General features: G+C 37.8%; 1 protein-coding gene across 14 annotated transcripts in view; it reads left to right on the top strand.

Annotated features, from left to right (window-relative positions):
- Positions 1-24,309, top strand: part of SIPA1L1 (signal induced proliferation associated 1 like 1) — a 220,904-nt gene that overhangs the window by 62,936 nt on the left and 133,659 nt on the right. For 7 of the 14 annotated variants that reach the window (XM_055715526.1, XM_055715522.1, XM_055715524.1 and 4 more), the window contains 2 exons: positions 7,952-8,046; positions 23,581-23,658. The gene's annotated coding sequence lies outside the window, so the exon portion shown is untranslated. Of the gene's footprint in view, positions 1-7,951; positions 8,047-14,111; positions 14,157-23,256; positions 23,276-23,580; positions 23,659-24,309 lie in introns of those variants that run through there. The other 7 variants (XM_055715528.1, XM_055715527.1, XM_055715531.1 and 4 more) reach the window with 4 other exon arrangements.

The raw sequence follows: 24,309 nt of genomic DNA, 5'->3' as shown, positions 1-24,309 counted from the left end.
CATTGTCCATCAATGCATCAGATACTTGCTTTGACAAAGACCATTTTTCCTAAGACTCTTTACTCTCTATCAAACATACTCCAGAAATTAATTTAAAATACCCAAAGTAATCTACATGAAGTAGCCTAATTTCTCGGTGCTTCTTGGACTAAAAGAAGCAGGAAAAGTATGTATTTGTAAATTCTTACTTCTGTGTACTTACTGGCAAATAAGAGAATTCTATGTTGAGTCAGACATTCAAAATCACTTTATTTTTAACGAAAGAAAAAAAGGTGTAGATCAGATTCTTAGCTATACCTGGTCAGTTTGGGCGCAAATGGTTCTGTAATAGTGAGACCATCTTAAGAATACTGTTTAAATAATTATGTAGTACATTGGACTGTGTGATTTTTCTGGCCTTGAGTTTGAACAGTTGAAGCTGGGAATAGACTTTCATGAATCCTTAATAGTTATCTCATGAATCCACAGACTATTAATATAGCTGCTTTTTTACATTTCTCTTTCAGTTTGGGTTTATTAAAAGTAATATGTTCAGAGTGTTCTGCAACTCTCTTTCTTCCCACAGATAAATTAGCAGTTTTCAAAATGTTACATCTCATTTTATTAGTGAAACTCCAGCCACTTTGGAATTGACAAGAATCAAGGCAGATTCCAAAACTTGTCTGTTCACATAAAAATGTGGCATTGAAGAGTCTCTTGCTGTTCATGGCTGGGCATGTGGTTTGAGAGAAGTTATATTAGCATTGGATTTTCTTTACTGCCTGCAATTTTGGTAATGTTTTTTGAAATTGAAAAGTAGCTGATTCTGCTGCAATTCAAATATTTTCTCATTTGAAAATAAATATAAAATTAATTTGTTTCTCCTTCACTTTCTCTGCTATCAAATTACCCTCTGTTTTAGATTCAAGCTCTTCATGGAAATTAATCACTCTGACCCCTGTGAAGTAAATATTATTTTCATTAATGGAAAAATTGCAGAACAGACAAGTAAAATTGCTCGCTTGAATTATGCATAGCTCTTAGACATGTGGTCAAATTGCTAGACTGCCTGTTTTCAATAAATTCTTTACAAAGCTTTTTTATGTAATCTGTAATAATATTGGTGCTGTCTAAGCAGACAGAAAAATGCCTTTTTTTTTTTGTTTCTTGAAGAGTTGCATGACCAAGAGGAAAATTGTGAAATGTTGTTTATAGAACACTATATCTTGAAATGTAGATGAGGTGTCTGCTGAGAAGAGTACAAAATAGTTTGTAAATTTCCTGGGGTAACAGGCAAAGAATCCTTTTAAATTTTATCTTAACCTGACAAACAGCATGAAGGTCCTTGAATGGGCAGAGAAACCCCCACTCTAATGGAAATTACCAGGTCAGCCAAGTGAGTCAAGTGGGGATGGGGAGGTAAGGTGCTTGTGTTTTTTTGGTTATTGGTTCCGATGAAATGCTGGTGTAAAAGAGGGTTTCTCCACTGAAAATGGAAACCTTGGGTGTGACAGGAGGCAGCATCTTGAATTACTTTTGTCTCTCAGTAGGATGGAAATAATGAGTTCTACTTTATCCCAGAGGCAGTGCTGATGAGTGTTTTCTGTTCCTTGAAGGAAGACTTGTAACATAGGAAAGCAGAAGTTTGGTTACATATGAAAAACACTTTCTAGCCAAAGAATTGTCTTTTTTTATTATAGTTGAATTTGAATTAGGGATAGAAGCAGATATGACTTATGGAGTGCGAAACTGCTTAGAGATTACTAGGATTTTGTTTGAAATAGCTTCAATAGCTTTTGAAGACAATAAATTCTACTCGGAGTAGAATTTTTCATATTCTCGTGGATATTTTGAAACTGCCCAAAAAATCATTAAAAGAAGTAACTGCATCACTACAGTATATATATCTATACAGCTTTTTATTGTTAAGCCTCCTTCTGTAGCAGATGTATGGTGTGATATGCTCTGAAGGTGACAGGAGGCTTTTAAAAGTGCTCACAGCATATATGCAGTTAACAGAAATCTATTTTGGATATTCCTGGTTTAAATGCTTTTTGTGGTAAAGGCTAAAGTAGTGAAGCTTCTTTAATACACTGGTATGTTGTGAAACATTGGGGAAATATGATTTCATTTTTTGTTTGTTGACAGACATTAGTACATGCCAATGGAAACCTGGTGGTTGATGCGTGCATGCAGATGGTGTTCAGTAATGGAGCTTTGTGGCTTTTCGGTTGTTCACAGTTAGGTAGTTCTCTGCCACCTTATTTTCAGTATCTAATTTGTTTAGCTAATTTATTGCTGCATAGATTATATGTATTATCAGTTCATCAAAGTGCTCATGAAAGCCTTCATATGAAAAGTCATTATGGTCCTTGGTCATGAGTGCTAGAAGCTGAGAGACTAATATTTCTGACTACCACTTGATTGCTGGATAACTTTAAGCAACTCCTTTTCTTTCGCTTGCCTTGATTTCCGCCCCCCCCTTTTTTTTTTCTGTTTGGTTTAATGATATTTACCTTATCTGCAAAGCACTTTGAGCCCTTATCAGGGGAAAGCTTCCTAGCAATGGCATATTCTCTATAGTGCTTCCTCTGTTTTCATTGACAAAACAGATTTAAAATTCCAAATACGGAAGTCAGTTGACATGCCATCTCAGCCTTTTTCATTTCTTTTAACAGCACATTGATTGAAGTTACCTGGGGTGGGGTGGGGGGGCGGGCAAAATGGAAAAATAGTGTGCTTTCAAGTTAGGAATTTGCAAATTCTTAGCTGAATTTTCTCTTTATCCTTGCTCCTCCAGTATTTTCTGCCATAGACAGATTCTTAGTTCTTTGTTTGGCAGCAGTAACTCCTACAGTGAAAAGTCCTACCCTCACAGCTCTCTTGTGACAAAGGTAGACTGAAAAATAAGCAATAGGACAACTTTGCTGAAGAGAAACCTAACTTTTGAAGAGGCAATACTGGACAGCAAAAAGGGTGGGTCGGTACTTCATGTAAGGGGGGGAAAAAACTGGACTCTGTTTGCATTTGTTGTTGGTTTTCTCCATTTCAAACTGAAGTATTTGCATTCCTTACTTTAAAGTACTTACTGTTGTCAAGAATAACACCAAAGTTCACATTTTCGTGGTTGTGCTCTTTAAATCCCTTGATGATTCACTTTGGTTAGTTCATGACTGGAGAAAAACTTTAATACATAGATGAGAAGCTCTTTCAACTCAGCAGTACCTTTTTGGTATAGCTACTTTACTTGTAGCATGTGTAATTATATTAAACATAAAGCCATTTCTATGCTATTACAGTCACATGCTGTGTGGCTAGAAAAAAACTGACCTCACTGTAAAAATGTGTAAGCCATGGTAGTTGTGAATAAGTAGGAAATGTTATGGCTTACTGCACTAAAGTGATTTTGTGAACATCAGAAATAGTCTTTTCAGGTTGAATGAATTAAAATGAAAGTTTGTTCCTTTACCCCTTTTGAGAAGAATGTTAAGAATTATAGTAATTGACTCCTGTTGACAGGGCATCAAAGTAGTTAATGAATTAAATGCCATGTTACTGATTTTGATTGATACTGTATAATTATTACGTCAAAGGTATTTTAATTTGTATCATTCTGTAAATCTGCATCAGGCTTCTAGTTTACCCTTAATGGGAGGGAAAAACCAACACAGAAAATGAGTCTACCCAGACACCCCGCCCCCCACCCCCCCACCCCCTCAGCCTGAGGTGAATATCCCTTACATAATTAGATTTAAAAATCTCTTTCTATACTGCTATTTTACAAAAAGGTATGAGAAGGTAAAAATGTTTCACTAGCTTAGCTTTCTTCCTTGTTAGTAGCATATCTCTGAGAAATTCCTGAAGGTCTTAGTGTCTGAAAAGCAGAAGGTAAATATTCCCTCTGAATTTGATGTCAGCAGCAGCAGAGAATCCCCTGACAGCCCTCTGTGCTCTTCCGGTTGGTTTTTTTTTAGTCTGACGGGAGATCTTTGAGCCTGAAGGTAAAAGGCAGCCTTCCAAACCACCTTGAGCTGTTCTGTTCTCACTAATAAGAAATAAAACTTCATTTTATGTAAAAGTGAGATTTATGGAAGAATACAAGAGATCAGATTATGCTGACAGTGACTCTTGAATCAAATGTTCTTTAGCTTGACAAGCCAAGCATGAAAGGATATGCTTTATTAGGATGTAAATTCTATGTGTGTGATTAATTTGCTGTGTAATATTTTCATGCATTTTTGGTTTATGTGTATTAGTATGTAGAGAGGCTTTATTAATGTGTCAGAAATAGTATTTAACTATTCACCAGGGTGAAATTCAAGATGGCTGTAATTTCAAAATTTAATATGAATCTGTATACCTTCTATAATAAAAACCTCCATTTTTTTTAATCTAGAATAAGGTATACAGACTCCTTATTTTTTTAGAATAAGGTATTTCAATTTTTACTACTTTTATTTTTGTGTACAAGTTTCTACATCACCTTCTTTTCTTGCTTCAGTGTTTTTCACCTTCTCATAGTAATTGTTTCAGATTCTCCTTTTTTTCGGGAGGTTTTACTGCTGATGAGTTTTATACCTCCTTTTGATACTTCATCCCTACCTGTTTTTCTGACCTAGAAGAAATTGTGCCTCAGTGAGCTTCAGGAGCAACTGTCTTCTGTTCTAAGAGTAATTTTAAGAGCTTAGCTGTGAGCTGTGCGCTGCTTTTGCTTGCCATGTAGGGTTTGTGCAAGTCAGCTGGCTTGGTGCTTTTCAAAATCCTCTCTTAGCTGTGTGAGTAAGAGCCATTAGTGCTTAACAATAATATAGTTGAAAAGGTGTATAAAAATGGAGCTTACTTTTGTAGTAATGTTATTTATCAGTTTCTGGCATTCAGAATCTTTGTCTCCAGCCAAACGTATGCTGTCACTGAAACATAGAGCCCTGTAAAAAGCTTTGGTTGAAGGTGGCCTTACAGGAGTGCTACTCTGTAGGCGGCTGTTCCCTGTTATGGCAGTGTATTGTGGATGCAGGTATTAATCATCTGCTAGGCAAAGGGCCTTGAAAATACCATCCTGAACACATTCAAGAGAATTAGGTGCTGAAGTCCTATGTCCTTGTGACTGGGGTTTGCAAAATAGGTTGCAGGCTGGTGTCCAGCGCTGTAGGGAGCAGTGTCGCCACCTTTTCCCTGTAATGCATCATCTTATGTTTGTTGAAGTTCAATGGTGAAACTTGTCCCGGCTGTCTTCATTCCTCTAGTAGAAAATACAGTAATAATCAGCTAATTCATGTATGTCAAAAGCCTTTTGGTTTTATTATGAAGGGAAAGACAGACCTATTAAAAATATTTCCATAGGTTTATGATGGCACAAGAACACTTCATGTAGACTTCTTTATTTAGAAACTATAACATGTATAGGTGGTGCCTTCCTAAAGAAGACTGAGAAGGATACTTTCAACTGATGCGCATTCCTCCTTTCTTTTGAAAATCTGGATTAGTTAGTAGGACATCCTGAAAGGCCTGCTCACTTTTCTTGGGAGATGAATGGACTGAAGGCTGTGTAGGCTAGGGAAGAAAATAGCTTTTTTTAGTGTCTATGAGAAAAAAAAATCTGAATTTCTTGTGGTTATTTTTTCAGCAGTTTCGAATACTGTTTGATTCAGCTGAGAATAAATGCTAATTAGTGTTGCTAGAGAGCATTCTCTTTCCCCTGTTTTTGAAAAGGCTTTGGCTACAATTTCAATACTTCCTAATGTTATTAATTATATAAGGCTTCTAAAGCTTAGAACTGCTGTTCTGCAGGTGACTGGCTCTGTGAGAACAACTTCTGCAGGATGCAGCAGAGAAGTGGGGGAAGTGAAGCATTCCTTGGGTAGGTGGCAGGTTCAGAAATCAGGGGGATGCATCTGCAAGGATTCGACATCTTGGATGTGGTACTGCAGATTGACATCTGGAACACAGCAGAAGATCCTTTGAATTCTCTTTGAGCAATACATTTTAGTTTTTTCAAGGGTGGTGTAAGAAAATAGCTGCCTTCAGTAGAACCAAGTTCGTTCTTTCCCTCCCTCCTTACATACGCCTACACCAAAGTTTTTTCAGCTCTGAAAGTGTGTTTTTTCTCACTCACTCCACTGTGTAGGCAGCCTTCCCAATCACAATTGAGCTTCACGGTCGATCTTTTTTTTTTTTTTTTTTTTTTTTTTAAAGTTGCCTTTACACAGCAGGTCTGTAATTTAACACCAAAGAAAATGGAGAGTTCTGAGTTAGAATTAGGATGCATCTTAGTAATGCTTGAATAGGTGAAGAATTTCACGCTAAAGAAAACAGGGAAAATTTTTTCTTGACCAGAAGGCCACAATCTGTGGAATTTATTTACCTGCTGCCCAAAATGTCAGTAGCAATCACAAGTGGATAGTTGTTAGGTTTTGTGTGTGTGTGGGTTTTTTTTAAAACCTTTTATTTGCTTCATTAGACTGAGGTTATAATTGAACTTTACTCCCAAATTAGAATGTGATTCTACCTGAAAGAGACAGGCTCAGTTTACAGGTAATATGCAGGTCAAAATGCAGTTCTTCCTGGAATGCTACCTTTTTTGAAACATGAGTTTAGTTCTCTCTACCTTTTGGAAACTGCTTTTACTGCTCTTTATTTTTTTGTGTACTGCAGCTCTTTTGATGATGCTTCTCATTTTTGCAAGGTCTTAATTTCACACAATGTTTTGTAAATAAGCCTAAACTTAACTTGCAATAAAAACCCAGCTCTGAAAGCTGTATTTTTAATTGCTTAAAGGAAGATAGCAGTAATTACTTTCTTGATACTTTCTTGACCTGTATTGATAGTGCTGTCTAGCACTTAAAAGAATTTTGGTTGGTGCTAACGTTCTTGCCACAAAGTATTCAAAATTTCCTCAACTCTGCCTAGAAATACTCTTAGGAGAGTAGCAATGAGTACCTTAAAATTATATGCTTATCAACCTATCAGATTTCGGAGATCATTATAATAGTGTTTGTACCATGATTTTACGTGCAGTTTATGCTGGCATTGCAGCTGAAAGAAGCCATCCTTGTCTGCATATCCTGTCCCCTGCCTCTTCTGTCTTATATCAGCACAGGTGCTTATGTAGCTGTGCAGTGAACTGGATTGAGGAAAACCAGGTTGGAGAAATTATCTAGATCTCCTCCTCCGGTCTGCTTTAGAGTTGGATTTTAATTTGTCTCTTTGGTATGATTCACCGCAGATCTCTTAACGTGTGAGCTTGGTGGGAGCAGAGGAAGACAAAAATTCACTGGTAGTATGTGCTCTACCTCCAGCTTGTGCCTCTGCGGAGTTCTTGGGACTGCAGCATAAATCTCCATGGTTACATGTGTTTGCTCAAGTCTAATTTTAGAGGGCTTCTGTCATTTACAGATGCAAGCCTTTTGTAGCAATAGGCAGAGGTCAGATGTTAAAGCTAATGCTGAAACAATACAGATTTTATTACAGGACCTGGTAAATAGGAGGGACCAACTCTGCAACTTTTTTTCCTTGCTACTCTTGGAGACAACTTAAAGGACTGCATGTTGTGACTTAGATAACCGACTCCTGCTTTCCCTTGTTTGACATGCGTGATAGGCTTTATGTTGAGTAGTGAGGGAAGAAGTGGGCCACAGCATTGCTGCATGGCCCCTTTCTTTCAGGTGTAACCGAATGTTTGTTTTAATCTCCACATGCCTGGCAAAATTTGTTCTTGAAAAAAATAGCTTGGTTCAGAGAAAGGGTGATGAAAGAAAGACTGGGATTATTAGTGAGAAGCTTCTAATGCAGGCTCTCTCAGATTAGTAAATTAGCTGCAAAAACTTACTAGGTTCACAGTTTTGTAAATCTTCATTGTTGCCTCTGCCTTCTTGCAAGGACAATTTCTGCAGTATCCTGTACATTTTGAAAAAGACTACACCTGTTTTGTTTCCCATTCAAGTTTTGTTCATACCCATGGTCTTTCTGCTTCTAGGTTTCACTGCTATAATTCATCTGAAGTTGGTTGTGACAGCCATGGGGAGTTTTTGCTAAAGCTGTGTGCGCCTGCCTTCTCAGGAATTTGGATAGGTAAGAGTGCATGCTCCACTTTCTGTGCCATCTGACAGTCACCCTTTGGAGTAGTGCTAGTTGCCACAAAATCAGCGTTGGCTTTGTGACTGCTGATAGCATGTAGTGTTTCATACAATACAGAAGGTGTGGTCTCCAGCAGGATGGTTTACCCGGCCGGGTAGGCTGGCTGCTGCTGAGTGCCAGACTGTATCCCAGTCTGTTGCTGAAAGCATCCTGTGTATGCGAGAGCTTTTTTTGGGAGGGAGCTGCAAGGGGACTAGATGGCTACTCCCTCCCCCCTTTCTACTAGGTATTTGTAGAAGTGTAAAAGTAGGTTGGACTCTGTTCAGACTGTGACAGAAAGCCTGGTTTTGTCACATTTTCTAAAACACAGTAGTTCCTGTAGGTGGTTTCTTTTAATCTACTTGTGAAACTAAACTCATGTTCAAAGGAAGAAAGATGATTATTCTGAATGTGCCTGATTCTTGAAAAGAACTGGCTTTTAGTATGTAATCTATCCTTTCACAGAGAAATATAGTATACTTTCAGGGAGTTTTTGAAAAGATAGAAGGATGCTGCAAGTGTGAGTTGCAGCAGTTCTGCCCACGCAGCCTTTCTCTCTGCCTTGTATCAAATGCAAGTCCTTTGTGGGTGTGTAATGACCAGGTTCAAGAAGGCATATCAGGAACGCTGGAAAACTGCAGTGTGTGGTTTTGGGGGTTGGGAGGCAGGGGGATGGGGAGCAGTGGTGTTGGTTTTGCAAAGATGAGCAGGGGTGCATTTGTTTTCAGACAGATCGGCTTCCTGAATTAACTGAAGGTATTGTGCAAGCCATCGTGCAGCCTGAAGGGGGGTGACCAGAATACTTGCTAGGGGCCACAGGCAGAACAGCACTGAGGTCTGAACTTAGATCGGTTTGAGCTTATTTGCAACCAGGCAGTAAAAACACAGCCCCCTCCACTGAACAGATTTGAACGATCTGTTTATTAATAAATGTTTAAAGCTATAGGTATGGCATATGCAAAGGAAGTCCAGTCTGGAAATGACAAGCAGTGTAATAAACATGCTGCTAAGGAAAAACCCTCCCTTGTAACATCAGTTCATGGGTCTGTGAGATGTCTGAACAAACAAACAGGCTTCATACTTTAGAGATCTGCCCTGTAGTTGTTGCCGTTGTTTTGGACAATGTTGTGTTGAAAGTGTCAATTGAAATCTGTTTTTTTCAAAAATACTGTCAGTAAAGCTGCACTGTGGCAGAGGACTGATTAGCCTCTGGGATTTGATTTATTGTAGGAGCAAAACTTTTTCTTTGGAGGGCATTATATATACACATTGGAAACCAACATGTTCGTTAGCAGATCTAGAGGAGCCCTTGGAAAAGGCTGTTTTAATTATTTTATCTTTGCCCTTGAATCATCTTATCTTTTCACTTGGCACCATCTTTAGTGTTGATTTTTACATGCAATCGTTATTGTGGGTTTCTTTGATATATAGCTCTCAAAGTTACAGAAACAGGAAGAAATGTTGTGTCCATCTCTTTCCCACCCCACCATACAAAAGGTTGTTTTGTTTTGGGTTTTTTTTGATGTTTGTGGTCCCAAAAGACACATTTTGATGCTAAACACTGTATAGTTGGGAATGGACAGTGAAAAAGGGCTGTCTTGAGGGATGAAGTAAAAGCAGTCTCTTAGCTATTAATTTAACTTGCTAGTGGAAAGTCAGTGAACAGGTTTTTCCCCCACCCTGCTATGTTTGGATTCCTCAACGTGTTTGGGTGTTTTCTGTCATATGCTTTCCATAAAGAATATTCAAGTAATTAAACTAATTTTGCCAGTGATGGTGTCACCATGTTATACCACCAAAATACTTACTGAAGGTGTTAAGTTCCTTTTTATTATATACATGCAATTTTTATTCACTAATGGAAATGGTCTCCCAGTGGAATTCTTTAAATTGTTAAATTCCAGCTCATAACAAATCTATTTATATAAAGCTGTATTTAAAAAACTTAAGTTGTTTCACTACTAACAGTTCTGGTTTTTTATGAGCTCTTAAGCTCATGGCCCTATAGACCCAGTCTTGCTTACTGAAATTCATGAACAGGATTTTACATTTGACTTTTAGTAAAACTTTTCCATGTTAACAGACAGCTTATTTTTTTAGAAATGGTAACATGCTCCAATAAAGCTGATTTTTGCATAGGTTTCAAATATGGAATCTAATTGGATTTGTAAAGATATTTGGATGCATGACACTCGGCAGCATAAACTTGGTTTTTCTGTTAGTTTCCCCACATTCTCCTGCTGACACAATAAAAGTTTAAAATTCTGCATACAACTTAACCAGAGACTGCTTATTTCTCCTTGACCTGCACCTTAAAATAAAGAGGAGAACTGGGGGGAGGGAAGAGGAAGGGATGGTCACTGTGCCTGAGTAGCTGATGTTGATGTTAAGTTTGTTTTTTTTTTGTAGGATAGTGTTTAAAGCTTCTGGTTTGAGCTGTACTGTGCTTTTCCTGTTGACAGATTGAAGCCCTGTGGCTGCATTTATCACTGCTAATAAGGCCTGATTGCGCAGGGAGGGGTTGGGGTGGGAAAGATTTTGCCTGAGTGATCCTCACTCTCACAGGGACATGTTTAAGAGTATTTAGTGCTGTGTTCCCTGTAATTGGAGATAGCAGCTGTATGGATACTGTTTCTGTGAATGGCCAGGAGGACATGCAGAATTGTGTTCTTTTCTTATATTTTGCAAGTTTTTATTTTTTTCAGAAATTTCCCTGAGGTTTAGTTGGTGATGATACAAAGGGTTTCTGCTACTAGGATTGTGCAGGTCTGTGCTTTAAGTTGTTGCCTTGAGGAGTCTGAAGAAAGTTAGGAAAAAACCCTGCAATTAAAGAAAGGAAAGATGTGCCTTGAGGAGTGCATATATGTATTCCATATGCATGCATGTACCTGTGCACAAAGGCACCTGAGACACAAAGGGATGGGGTATTAGATGCTCTTGTTGATGCACGATGATCCTGTTAGCAGTTGCCTTCCATGATGTTTCTGTACTGTGGTACGGCAATGATAACTACAGTTATTATCTTTAAATGAAAAAGAAATGGTAAGAATATATTAAGCATTTTCTATTTCTTCTATGTTTAAAAACACTGTGGTGAATTACCAGAAGCTGGCATGTGATAGTTGGGACATATTTAACGTACTCTGGAACTGCACAATTGCAGTTAGACTATTCAGCAAAATTAGATTATGGTCTTAATAGCTAAATATGTTCATTATAATAGGAAATGAGTGTTCAAGAGAAGTCTCACCTTCATTTCATTGTGTATGAAACTGGAAGAATTGCATATTCAGAAATTTAAGTGTATACAAGTGAATGAAAAGATAAGAGCCCAGGTCCCATTAATTTTTGGCTACCCATAAACTGGACAAGGGTTTTATGCTTTGATTGCTGTTTTCTTAGTCTAGAATGACTGAAAATTTAGGGGTATGGATTGTAATGATCCATGCTTTTTTCTGTTACAAGGCACCTGTTGACTAGGCAGCCTGAGAATGAGGGTACACGTGCTATGTCTGCAAACTTTCTGATTTCAAAATGGTTAGGCACACCCAAGTTAGCTTTAATCTAGCTAGCCTGGGTTAAAAAAGATTGCAAGGATTAAACTGCATGGATTTTAGCATAGCCTATTTGAGGCTGTCAAGGATTCTGGGCGCTTAATCACTGCAGTCCTATGCCCTAGAAATTGACTGGGTTTTATAAAACTCATATTATTGAGTTCTGTAGCTTGCATAAATGTGGTGAGCTGTTGGTAGATTAAATACGTTATTCTGTATATGAATTTTTCTTAGTTTTACCTTCAAAATGTGTAGTGTAGTATAACTTAGAATGAATAACTATGTACTCTAGTACTAGGTATGATTACAAATGTACACTGACAAACAAGATGTTTTCTGTAATTGATCCTGCTATATTAACATTTTGTGGGACTGGCTTGTGAAGAATAAGCAATGCTGGTATTTTGATTTTCTGCATGGCTTAGCTTGCATATTGCTGAAGTATGATGTGCTGTGTTTAAGCTTCAATAGCAACAGATTTCCACAGTTGTTATATTTTTCACTGTTGCAGGTTAGTAGTAATAATCATCAGTTAAGTCTGAGACATTGAACAGAAGTGGAATCTGTGAAGCAGGAAAGAAAAGTAAGTTCAGGGATAGAATGAAAAAACCAAACACAGAAAAACAACCCACCCCTCCACAAAAGAAAACAGATGACACAATCCCCCCAAAACCCAACAGAAGGGAACATAGAGAGGCAAAATTGGAATTAGGAGCTGTGAACTTCATTCCTGTGCTGCCCTGGACTATTAGTGTTACTTCTCTGGTTTGTTTTTTACCTGTAGAGGCAAAATGCCTCATTCCTTTGTAAAGTGTTATATGAACATACGCAACTGCTACTACAACTGCATTGATGGTTAATTTCCTAAACTCGTGCTTCAGAACAGATAGATATATCAAGGTCAAATACAGCACATATTTGAAAAGCATCTGATTTCAATGAACACACTTCTGGGAATTTGGAAATGAACACTTCTTAGATATTTCATCTATTTGGGAAAAAAAAAAAAAATCTCATTTATAGCCTGAACTTGTTTAGGTGTAGTTACCACTCACTGGTGGTTCTTCTGTATATCTCTGCATGATGAGAGGTCAAATTCCTTCCTTCTCTTGCTCTCTGTGTTCTTCCTGTAGGCATTCTAATTTTTTTTCCTCCAGTTTTTCAGCACACTTCTTGAACTGTAAAATCAAGAAATAATTGCAGTTTCTCTGTGCCAAACAAAGTAACATAATTGCTCTGCTCTTCTATTTGATATTTTTGCTTGTTTAAATGTTAGTGGATTGCATAAGATTAGCCACAACTACGTGTTGTGAGTTTCCTATTGCGCACACAGATTCAAGGAAGCTAGCTAGTAAATTGGAGTAATGTACAGAACTGTCACCTGTGAAGATCAGAGTTCACACTTTCCACTTGAGATCAGAGAAGATCAGCCTGCTTTTCAGTCTAATTGTATTCACTGCTTATGCATAATGCAAAACCACAACTTAACTCTGCTCTATTTCATGAAAGATAAAGATCAGTGTCTACTAGACAGTGTGATGCTAGCTATACAGATCCCATCAGCATGAGGCGTTAGTCATGTCTTTTCATGTATATAACATAGCATACGTGTATATACACATCATAATGTGAGTGATGCTTTGTAACTTTCACATTATCATAGAATCATAAAACATCAGGCTGGAAGGGACCTCAAGGATCATCTGGCCCAACCTTTCTTGGCAAACATATGGTCTACGTAAGATGGCCCTGCACCCTGTCCAACTAAATCTTAAAAGCACCCAGTGTTGGGGAATCCACTTCCCCAGGGAAATTACTCCGATGACTGATCTTTGTCATCATGGAAAAATTTCCTCGTGTCCAATTGTAATCTCCCCAGGAGTAATTTGCCCATTACCCCTCATCTTTTCCATGTGACTTCTTGTGAAAAGGGAGTCTGTCTTCTTTGTAGCATTGGTAGTAATGCAATTAATAAATAGTGCTTCCTGTTCATCTTCATTTGTATAGGTTTTGTAGCATGTTTGTGTCTTTTTTTTTTTTTTTTTTTTTTTTTACCAGCCTTTTCAGTTCTGGAGTAGCATGGCTCCTAAGAGACCTTGGTTTCTTTGTGTGACAGTCATATCTTAGGGGAACAGCCACTGCTGTTCTTGCTTCCTCATGCTGCTGTGCTCTTGGTAATGTGTTTCTAAAGCCCATAGCCCTGAGGGTGTAATGTGTGTATGTATGTATAGTAGTATAGAAGTGATTTTTCAGGAAATGAGGAAGCACAAAATAATCATTGCTTAAACTCCAAGTTAAGCTTAATATTACTTCTTTCTTTGTGTTCTTTCTTGTTTTATTTTCTTTTTTCCTTTTTCTCTACTGTTTTAGGCCTTTATTTTTTTCAGCATAACCTTCTTTTTTATTGCTCTTTTCTCCCTTTTAGCACCCATGCTAGAGCTCTTTGCAGAGTCTGGCTGAGGAGAAAGGTTGAAGTTGAGAACCATACACAGTTTCTTCCTCTGAGAAGAGGTATCTGCTGGTTTAGCCTCTTTGAAAACTAGTGGCTGTTGGGAGGAGGTGGTTTGGAAAGAGGATGAGCTGCAAAATGATTGGGGCCTGAGTGCCTCCCCAGCTGGGATTAATTTAGAATCAGAATTTTATAGCATTCTTTAAACATTTACATGCTCAGCTGAGAGGGAGTGAAGGGGGACAGACGTGTTCCTTGCAAGTCTTTGCTCCTTGCATCTGTCCTTGGCTGTAAAAGGAAAATGGAGGTAGATTTGTTAAGACTGAAAACTTGTGAGAGAAGAGCAGGTAAAAGCAGTGGCTATTTAATATTTTTGCTGTGGAATTAACTTGTGGGCCAAGCACACTCTTGGGTTGTTCTGCAAAGCAGTTGTCATTTCTTAATTAGTAAAGGCTGATCTGGGTTTTTTAGCTTTGCTTTTATTCAAAATGGCTTGGATGTAGAAAGAAATGTTGAGGCTCACAACCATCTTTTTAGACGCTGGAAAGATATTCAAAAGAGCAGGTTAAATATTTGGACAGGTTGGATGCATATTCTCATACGTTAATATCTTAAATGTTGTCTTTCATCCAGTTAGCTTACTTTATTTGGTCAAATCTAAATTCCCTCTAGCCTAGTGGTGCTGCCTCTGACAGAGCACAGCAACAGATGTAAATAGAGGAGCATAGAACAGATTTGTAGCTGTAGGCTTCCTTAATGTCTGGTGACTTCTACCGCAGGACTTTCTGAATTGGGAAATCTAGTACCTTTTGGTCTTGCCTTCCTCTTACCCTTTCTACTTATGCAATAGCATTTTTAATTGGGAAGAGCACAACTGCATTTGATACCGAAGGTAGAAACTTTATACAGTGGTATAATAAAAGACCAGTGTTGTTCTTGGAATAATTCCTTATGCTGTCTGTGGGTGGCTGGTGGTGGTGGTGTATTTTTTTTTGGTGGTTTTTTTTTTTTTGTGAGTGGTAGAGTATAAATTGGATACAGATACCTTCACAGTCTTCAGCATAATGGATTCCACAAGGAATTGAGAAGTGCCAGGTAGCATTGGTGATGGGTCGACTTACCATATTTGATTATCTGTTTGGTACAGTCACCTAATGGTGGGTGCCTCAGAGTTGTGAATCATTGCTGCATGTGAAATTTTCCAGGGTTTGGGTCCCTGTATTCACAGTAGGGTTTAAACTTTCCTATGTTTATTGCAGATGAATAATGCTTCTACTGACATGTCCAAAGGCATGCCTACTGCATTTTTATTACCTGTTTTTACTGTTACTCTGTATTCACCAACTGATATGACTCTTAATTTTTCTAGAATAGCTATGCAGTTACATACCTACAGTCTATAGGGGCCCCCAGGCAATGAACAAAATGGTCTCAGTGCTCTAAGGACACTTCTGGAATTGTTCATCTACAGAGCAAAGAGGATTGTGGCTGACCTTCTTCTAATGCTTTTATATAATCAAGATTTAAGCTGTTTTCTAATTTTCCCTATTAAATGAAAGTGGAGATTTAGTCTTTGCCTTGAATGAATTCTGAAGCAAATCAGTGTAAGAAACATTCTGAGACCCTTAGAGCTTTACTGTGCATATGGGAAACTGCAAGAGTGTATTAGTGCTTACTTTGAAATTCTGTTACGGAAGGTGTCAAGAAATATTGCCATTAGACAAAATTTTAAGGTGCTGCAAAAGCTGCTTAGTTGTTTATAACCAAAGGACTACAGTTAGTGGTTTTGTTTTTTTCCTGACAGACTCTTTTCTTTGGCCATTCTTCCATTATGGCAAAAAAGGAGAAGTGTTCCTCTTTGTCCTTTGGTAAGCTGTAGATAGCTGACACCTTTCTCTTTTTCAAACACAACCAACTCTTGAGACTGGGGTTTGGGTCAGGTGCTCCATCTATGAGCCTTATAGAGACTGCTGCCTGTTCTATCATCTCGGCTGCAAATACAATTTACCTATAAAACAATTTCATTGTGTTAACATCTATGCAATGATTATGCTCCAGTTCTAAATGGACTGGTGAGGCACTGAAACAGTACCTCTTGGTTGGCGTTTGGATTGTCAGTGCAGCTCAGGATCATCCTAATCATGGCATATATAAGTTTTAAAATATCCTTCTTTCATGCTTTTTATTTCAGTGGATCTGTCTAGGCATAAAATGTAGTTTTCATTTTTTATTTAATCTGTATTTGCTTGCTTTTTTACAGTTCAGCTTTGTGGCTTACTGCATTAGTTTATTTATAGTGCGAGTGCACCAGACCTGCAATTTAGTCTTTGAATTTGGTTTTGATTTACTGTTTGAAAAATGGTGGGTTTACTGTAAGTACTTCTGACAAGGAATTGCAGAACTATATTGAAATGCTTTTAATAAGTATTATCAAAAATCAGAAGCAGCTATGTCAAAATGCTTTTGCACTTTGTGGTAGAGGAGCATACATGAGGACATACGGTTTCTTTTCAGTTTTATAGTGCCAAAATGTATATTAAAGCACAGAGGGCACAGAGATGTTACCTTTATCTTGTGTAAAATACGGTACTTTGTATTACACAAGGAGGTGGTATGTGGAGAAGTTTGCTCCTGGTTTGAGCAGCTGATAAGCTCATAATATCTCCTCCAGTGTTGTGAGCGTACGTGAATCCAAGATGACCTTGAGTGTAAGATAGCACTGTAAATTCCTTTGTTAGTCAGGGAAAGTATTTTGTATTATTAATCGGATTTAGTAAGTATTTTCTAAAGTCCCTTTTATTAGTCTGCGGGTTTTTGCAGTGTGTGTTTTAAGTATGAATTATATTGATAAGAGTACACAGGGTCATGGTAGATCTGTTGTGGGCAAGAGCAGAAGAAACCTCAGCATTGTTTACCTTGATCATAACAATACGATCAATATAAAATGTAATACATAGGCCATTATTTTGTGATTTTCATTTAAGCTAGGTGGTGCTTTCTTGTATTTGGTTAGGTACAGACTTCTAAATCCAGTAATAAACTAACTTTTGTTTGTTGGAATGGGGTCTAATGTAAAATCATCTTTATTCTGACAAAACACTTTGAAAAAGAAGCTTAACTACTGCTACCCTTATCCCCAAAACAAAAAGCAATCCCCAGTCCTAGGGAGTTTTATTGATTATGCTGTGAGGCCTCTGGCTAATCTTTTCAAGACTGAAGTCCCTCACAATGATGTAGGATTTCTTTTCTGGACTTCAGGAGATGTTTAGACAGCCGTTCATTCTCTAATGTGTTTGCGATTTGTGGTTAAGAGGGTGAATTCTTGAAGATTTACCTGATGTGTAGAAAAATTGTTGTCTAAAAATGGAAATGTTGGACTAGGAGCTGTGAGCTTGAAATTATACTGCTGTTTTGCTACAGAATATTAATGCTACTATTTTAATCGTTGGTCTCTGCATACAAAGTGGGTTTTTGCATTTTATAGAGGTATTGAGGCTTCACAAATTTCTTTGTCGTACTTGGTAGTTGTGAAGACTTGTTGGTAAGTAAGATTGGTGTTGTGGTAATTAAAAGCTTGCTACTCTTTGTTCAGTCTCACAAGTTGCTGAACAATAACAAAATAACGGGGGACAAATACTTGGATAATTGTTTTCTGCTGGAAAATGTTATGTTAGGACTGAAACCAGCCTTCTGTAGGGCAGTAACAGCATTGCTATTCCTTGTTTCCCTAACATTTATCTCCTTTGAGGTGTGATGGTGCTGCCCTGTTCAGGTTGATACGGTAACTTGCAGTGATAACATCTTTTCTTAACTCTATCCCAGCTGAAACCAGTACAATCATGTTCTTTTAAGGGTTTTTTTTTCCAACTTGTTTGCTAGATTCCTGATGTTTTCTCTGTTAATGCAGATGTAAGGCAAAAGAATCTATTGTACATATCAAATAGATAACTGGAGGGTTTTGACTTCTGTTTCTGAAAATGTGTGCTGGTGTATCTGAAAACATTGCAATCTGTCCATAGCATCTGAGAAATAACACGTTTTAGCACATATACCAGCAGTTACCTCCTTTTTTTCTTTTTTTCTTGCAGTGCTGCAGGTACTCTTCCTGCAAGCGGAGGGGTTTTGCATTCCTTCTCGTGCATGTCTGTTGGACCCAGACTTCATTGTCTAGTTTAACTGATGATTTAGAGTAGTCCTGGGGATGTAATCAAAGTGTTGTCTGTCCTTAAGCAAATATTTTCCATGTTATATAAGGAGTCAGGGGGTTTCAAACTGCTGTTTTATGTTGTTCTATCTTTCAGATCTCTGAACTAGTAAATAATACGTATGTATTTTTGAAGGATAACAGGAGGTGCTGTCTGTTCCTAGTTTTATGACCATTATAAGTGTGTGTGTCTGCCACTTTGTTTTGATCTACCAGTTCATAGAAATTAACTTTTGCATATAAATAACTTGCTGTTATTAAATATCTGGCAGAAAGGAATGTTGATGAAGGAATTGGGGTGGTGGTGGTATAAAATCTAGAGTTGCTGAAGGTCTGAATTCTTTGACAGGATGAAAGATGGTGTCATGCTTTGGTATGTGCTGTTGACACTTCAGCTCCAATACATACTCTGAGTCTGTACTGATGTAAATGCATGTTGGGTTTTGGTGAAGTATGAGTTGGGATATTGCTGTTTCACAGGAAAGCTGAAAAATAAAATCAGCTCTGCACGTATTTTAGTGCTAAAATATATGTGTACATACACAACTATAGGTAAAGTCTAAATTGTTTTATATTAAAGGTGTAAACACAGCATATTCTATCAGCTGGAGTCAGAATGTAACTACTTTTGGAAAGGAAAAACCCCTCACTTTGAAACTTGGTTTAAAATTGTGACTGGTTAGAGAGAAAAAGTAATTGCCAAATGTAAAAAAGCAATGGAATTAGTGTGGATATCAGCATTAGTGTAGAGCGTGTACATTTTTTTGGTAGCTGCACTAATTAATTCTATTTAAAGTATTTCATGTTAATTTTAGAAGACCACCAAGAAAAGAGACTGAAGTTGAAAGGAATTTTTCTGTTTGAGGAGGGAGAGGGGAAGAGAAATCTGTTCATGTGCATTGTCACTTAAAAGAAGTCACTTAATAAATGACTGTATGTATAAAGACCGCTTTTATGTGTATGGGTTTTTTTTTTTCATTTACTGTAAACACCTATTGGAAAACCAAATATATGTAACTACTAGGAAGATGAGGTTTTGTTTTCCGTTGCTATCAAACTCTTTTTAATAACCTTAGAACCAGATTTTAGGATCTATTCCTTAGAATACATAAGAAAGATCTATGTGTTATTTCAAAGTTAGGACAAGTATGTTGAGTAGATTTGGAGCACTTACTTCAACTTCTTGTGCTTAGTAGTCTTAGTTCCAGAATGATATTTAGCTTTTGGGAACAACATCAGATTTATGACTGTTAGTCTGTGATCCAATACAACTCCCTAACTTCTTTTCTGCTTTATTACTCTTCAATGGGTAATTGTGCTGTGTTTGTATGTGGCCTTTTTGTTACATTTAATTATCCCTTTCAGACTTCCAGCATTTCGTTTTGCTTTTACCTGCATGGACTGTTATCTAGTCAGCTTTAGAATCCCTGATATCCCAAGCTCGCCTGGAATCAAGGTCATGTCCTCCATATTCCTTACAACTTCTGCTCCCCAATTTGGTGGCATTTGCAGATTCTTCAAGGGGGCCTCAAATTTGGTCACCCAAATTAATAATGAAAATACTAAGCAAAACTTGCTGCAGGTCAAGTTCTGTCTGGACCAACCTGAAATGCTTTGTGGTTTTTTTATAGTGAGCCACTGCTTTAATTATTTGAAAGCAAATTTTCCAGTAGTTATGCTTATCTACACTGATTATTTCGCATTTGCGGTCTCCAGGTCATGTTGAACAGTGACAGAAGCATCATTTACATAAACTACACCTGCTGCTTCACTAAGACGTTTACTGGAGGGAGAATATTATATTGGCTTGATGTGGCTTCTTGACTGTACTTCATCTTTCTCCTCTAATTTAAACTAGTTTTTACCCTTCTTTTTCCCCAGCAATATACTCAAATTTTTCTAATACCGCTTCTTGTTTTCCATTTCTTCACTACTATTAAAGGATTTGTACCCTGTTTCATATTGCTCTGGGATCTCCTGTGTTTTACTAGTTGTCCAAGCAAATCAGTAATAGTTTAGAAATTATTTAGACTAGTTAGTTATATACAACAGTATACATTATTGTAAGTAGCTGGATCAAACTATGTTGAATTAGAAAAATAAACAACAGTGGTTTGTGGTTTGGTGGTTTTTTTTTTTTTTTTTTTTTTTAAGGAGAATGTATTTTGAGTGTTGATTTTGCTAACTTTCTTGCTGTTTCATTGTGAAGCCCAAGAGTATTGGAGTCCCTCATTATTTAGACCATATTCTAAAACTGGCTGGCAGTGCTATGTGCCACCACAAGTTTAGTCGTCTCTGTAGGCTTTGATGGCCTGGGTGAGATCCTGAATCAATGTGGGCTGTCTCAGCTAGCATGCTATTGAAAAGCGGCCATTAAGTAACTCATTCTTAATGAATTTGAGAGCAGTGTTGGTGGTATTCAAAATTAAAAAGGTAATGCTTCTTATTTTTTGATGTGTGTGACTGTGATTTGTAGCCCACCATCCCTGAAACTGTCTTGCAGAGCTTTGCTGGTCTGGTGTTTCAGTCAGTAAACTCGGAGGGAATAACTAATTCGGTGTTAGTATTGCGAACTACTGACTTGCATGTTTTCCTGAAGTTCCGATCTGGGCAAGATTGGGACTGGCTTGAAGGTCTTCTTGCCTGAGTCAGAACAGTGTAAAAGAGTGCAGGGAATGAGTTCATGGCTTGCAAAGCTATAAAAAGCCAGACAAATGAATCGCCTATGTGACTGTTTTTCCTGCAGTATATCTGTCATTTGAGCAGATTTGCTGTAACTTCAGCAACTTACAGTATTGCTAGATATCTTATAAATGAATGCTGTGAAATAGATCTTGGGACTTCCTGGCTGATAGATCTCAGGACTGTGGTTCAAGAAGATTGTTCAAATAGCTGTAACACAACTACATGTGCTGAAAGCTGAAGTCATGGTGACTGGAGACTATCCAGAAATCTCTAAAGGCCCTTTTCCTAAATGGTTGCTGTTGACAAATTCCTTCTGTGAATTACTGAACCCATATTGAACATCCTTTGCTGGTGCTGCCAATTATGCCACTCAACAGCACACTAAAAACCCCTACTCCAAGAAGATACTGTATCTCTTTATTTATTTAATTCTATGAAATAGACTATACTGCTAAAATCTAGACTTTAAAGATCCACAGAAGACAAACAGATGCAAATTCAATCTGGTTTAGTGTTTTTTCCATGTAGGTTTTTTGATAACTTCTACTTGATGCATGGGCTTCTGTTTAACCTGTTATGTCTGGGAAGGCATTTTAAGTGCAAAACAAGTAGAAAATAATTCCAAATGGCTGGAGGACTGAAAATGTAGTTGCACAGTAATTTTACATTAGTTTTCCTTTTTTAACAGGAAAGAAAATTTAAGGATATTGGCTAATAATAAAAATGGCAAGACCTAAACCAACAGAATTACTTTTCTGACCTTAGGAAAATGTTACGCTTTTGAGTGAAGGTTAATTTTTATTTTCTATTTCTGTACTTTTCCCCATTGTCAGTGGAATTAATCTCACTTGTGAACAGCTGTTGAAATAATAAATCCTGCTACTCAGTTATATATACTTAGTGTATATATAACTCAGTTATAGTTGTTCTGTTTTCTTGAAAGTCCCAAGCAGATCTGAAAACCAAAAACCTCAGCTGGTAAAACCATTGGAGGATAAAGTAGGCAGTTTACACAATAGGAGCTGCAAATGGAAAAAATTAAGCTATTTAAAACATCGAGTCTGGCATACACATTAATTCACTGAATGCTTTTAAGCTGGTGTCCCCTTTGGAAAGGGTGGACCTGGCTTCTCCTATCTGCTGATTTGATGATTATTTGAGAGTCTTTCACCCAGGAATAGTGAGAGAGGATGGGTATGTGAAGTCTGAACTCCAGTGTACAGCAAATGCACTTGTATTGCCTTGTTAAGCACAGGGGACATCTCTTAGATGTCTTGTTTAGTTCAATTAATCAAATACTTTAATGGTGGATTATTTTGCAGCACAGGTTTTGATGCATTTGGATAAAACTGTCCAGCACAGTATGAAGCTGTACAGTTTAGTTCTTGAAACTGGTGTTGGGGTTTGCTCGAGATTCTTTTTTTACTGCTTAAAAATGATCCTTTTCCGAGTGACTCTGCCTAATGAATGAGGGTGGCATATCTTGAGTTGGCTGCCTACAGCTGCATGCTGTCTTCTGCCCTGCTGAACAGAAGGCAGAGTTGCTCATCAGTCAGTCCTTAATCTGCTGAGGTTTGCAGTCTGGCATTGTAAGGCAAGTCTGCATTGGTGATGGTTTGCCTTAAATGCCATTCTGGAAACGTTAGTGTGATCTTGACACTTCAATCAGAGTTCTGGGACTTGCGGTGCAGGAAAAAAATATCCAGTGTTTTGTTTAGCTTAATATGCAGTTATTTCAATGAGTAGCTCTAGCAGTCCCATCACTTGGAACTTTGAGAGGGGCTGTTGTACTGTGAAAGAGCTGTCCCCAGTTTAAGCCTTTTTTTGTCAAAGACTTTTGGCTTGGACAGATTTCACACACTCAGGTTTACAGTTCTGGCAGCTAAGTTTGCTGAAGGACCCTCATGTTGCTTCACTCACTGTTACACTGGCTGGACTTTGCAGGGTCTGGTGGGGCATCTGAGTTTATCCTGGTGTGTGGCTGCAGTGCCTGAGTGTGTCTTCTCTGAAATATCTGCCTCTGTGATAGATTTTGGGTCTCCAAAATGAGAATGCAGGGACAATCTGTTCAGTACTGTTAGTGCTGTCTGTGTTGGCATCCAGTGCAGAGCGGAGGAAGGAAACAATTGTGACTCAAATACCAGAGAGCTGAAGAACAGAAAAGCAGGAGAAGATGCTGTGCTGGGAGACAGAGGGCTGGGTGCTCGGTGGGAAGGAAAGACTGTAAGAGCTAGAGACTGTTTAAAAGAAAAAAAGGGAAAGAAGAAGAAGGAGGGAACGGGACAAGGAAAGGTGGGAGGACTTTGATTTATGTGCAGTGTGCAGGAATGAGTAATAAAAGGAGGTTCTGAGGACAGGGAAAATGCAGATAAATGTTTGGTTTTAAGAAGTCCTGGATGGCTTTGGACCATTCTATGAAAGTACTGCTGTTTGATACTGCTGAGATTTTTGTGGCAGATGCTCTCAGTGGAAGGTGGTTTTTTTTTTTCCAGCAATACTGTTCTCCAGCTCACTGCCTATCTAGAACTGAAATTAGTCAACTCTGAATAGAAATATTTTATCTGTATTTTGTTTCGTTTTGTCTCTATTTTTGCCAGCTGCTGCATCTTTGAAGAGAGATTTTTCTGTGCCCTTCTTCAAATGCCTGTGAAATTTCCAAGAGGAACCATCTTTCTGTAAGTGGAGATCTTTCCTGTGATCATAAAATTAATAATATGAATTAGTTGAATGCATTCGTAGGAATGTGGGTGTGCAGAGAAGTCTGAACAATTTAAAAACTGGATGGTTTAAATACATAATATGATCTTCCTGATTCATAATTGAGAATAATGATTGATGCTCAGAGGAAGTTCCTTTTTTGGCTTTGGTCATTTGAAATGCATGGTATACTTCCATTATAAGCTTAGACAGTGATAATAAAGGCAGTACTTTTCTCTGTCAACATCTGTGAAAAACAAGTCTCTGGAGATTTCTGAAGGTTTTATGTAATTATGAGAATAGTAAATCTGTCCTGTGTAGTGTCTGGGTGAGCTGTCTTCTGTCAAAACATTATTAATTGATTTTTATACTTTACAGCTGTGTTTTGGGAATAAGTACTGAAATGAAAGCCAAAAGCTCCACTATGGATTGTAAGAATCATATTCAAGAAGAGTTAAAGGACTGATTTATTTTTCTGGTTACAGATTTTGAGCAGAAGGAAAAGGGAGGGACTTGAGCTGCCTGCTTAACTTGGTTTGCCAACAGTCTCAGAACTAGTTAGATCATTACAGGATTATGGCTAACTAGATCTGCAAATATCTAGATGTATGAAGATGGAGACAGGTGCC

This window comes from Falco cherrug, chromosome 7 (genome assembly GCF_023634085.1).
Source record: "Falco cherrug isolate bFalChe1 chromosome 7, bFalChe1.pri, whole genome shotgun sequence".
In the NCBI taxonomy this organism is placed as follows: Eukaryota; Metazoa; Chordata; class Aves; order Falconiformes; family Falconidae; genus Falco; species Falco cherrug.
The sequence above is the reverse complement of the archived record's forward strand: the minus strand, read 5'-3'. Positions and strand labels throughout refer to the sequence as shown.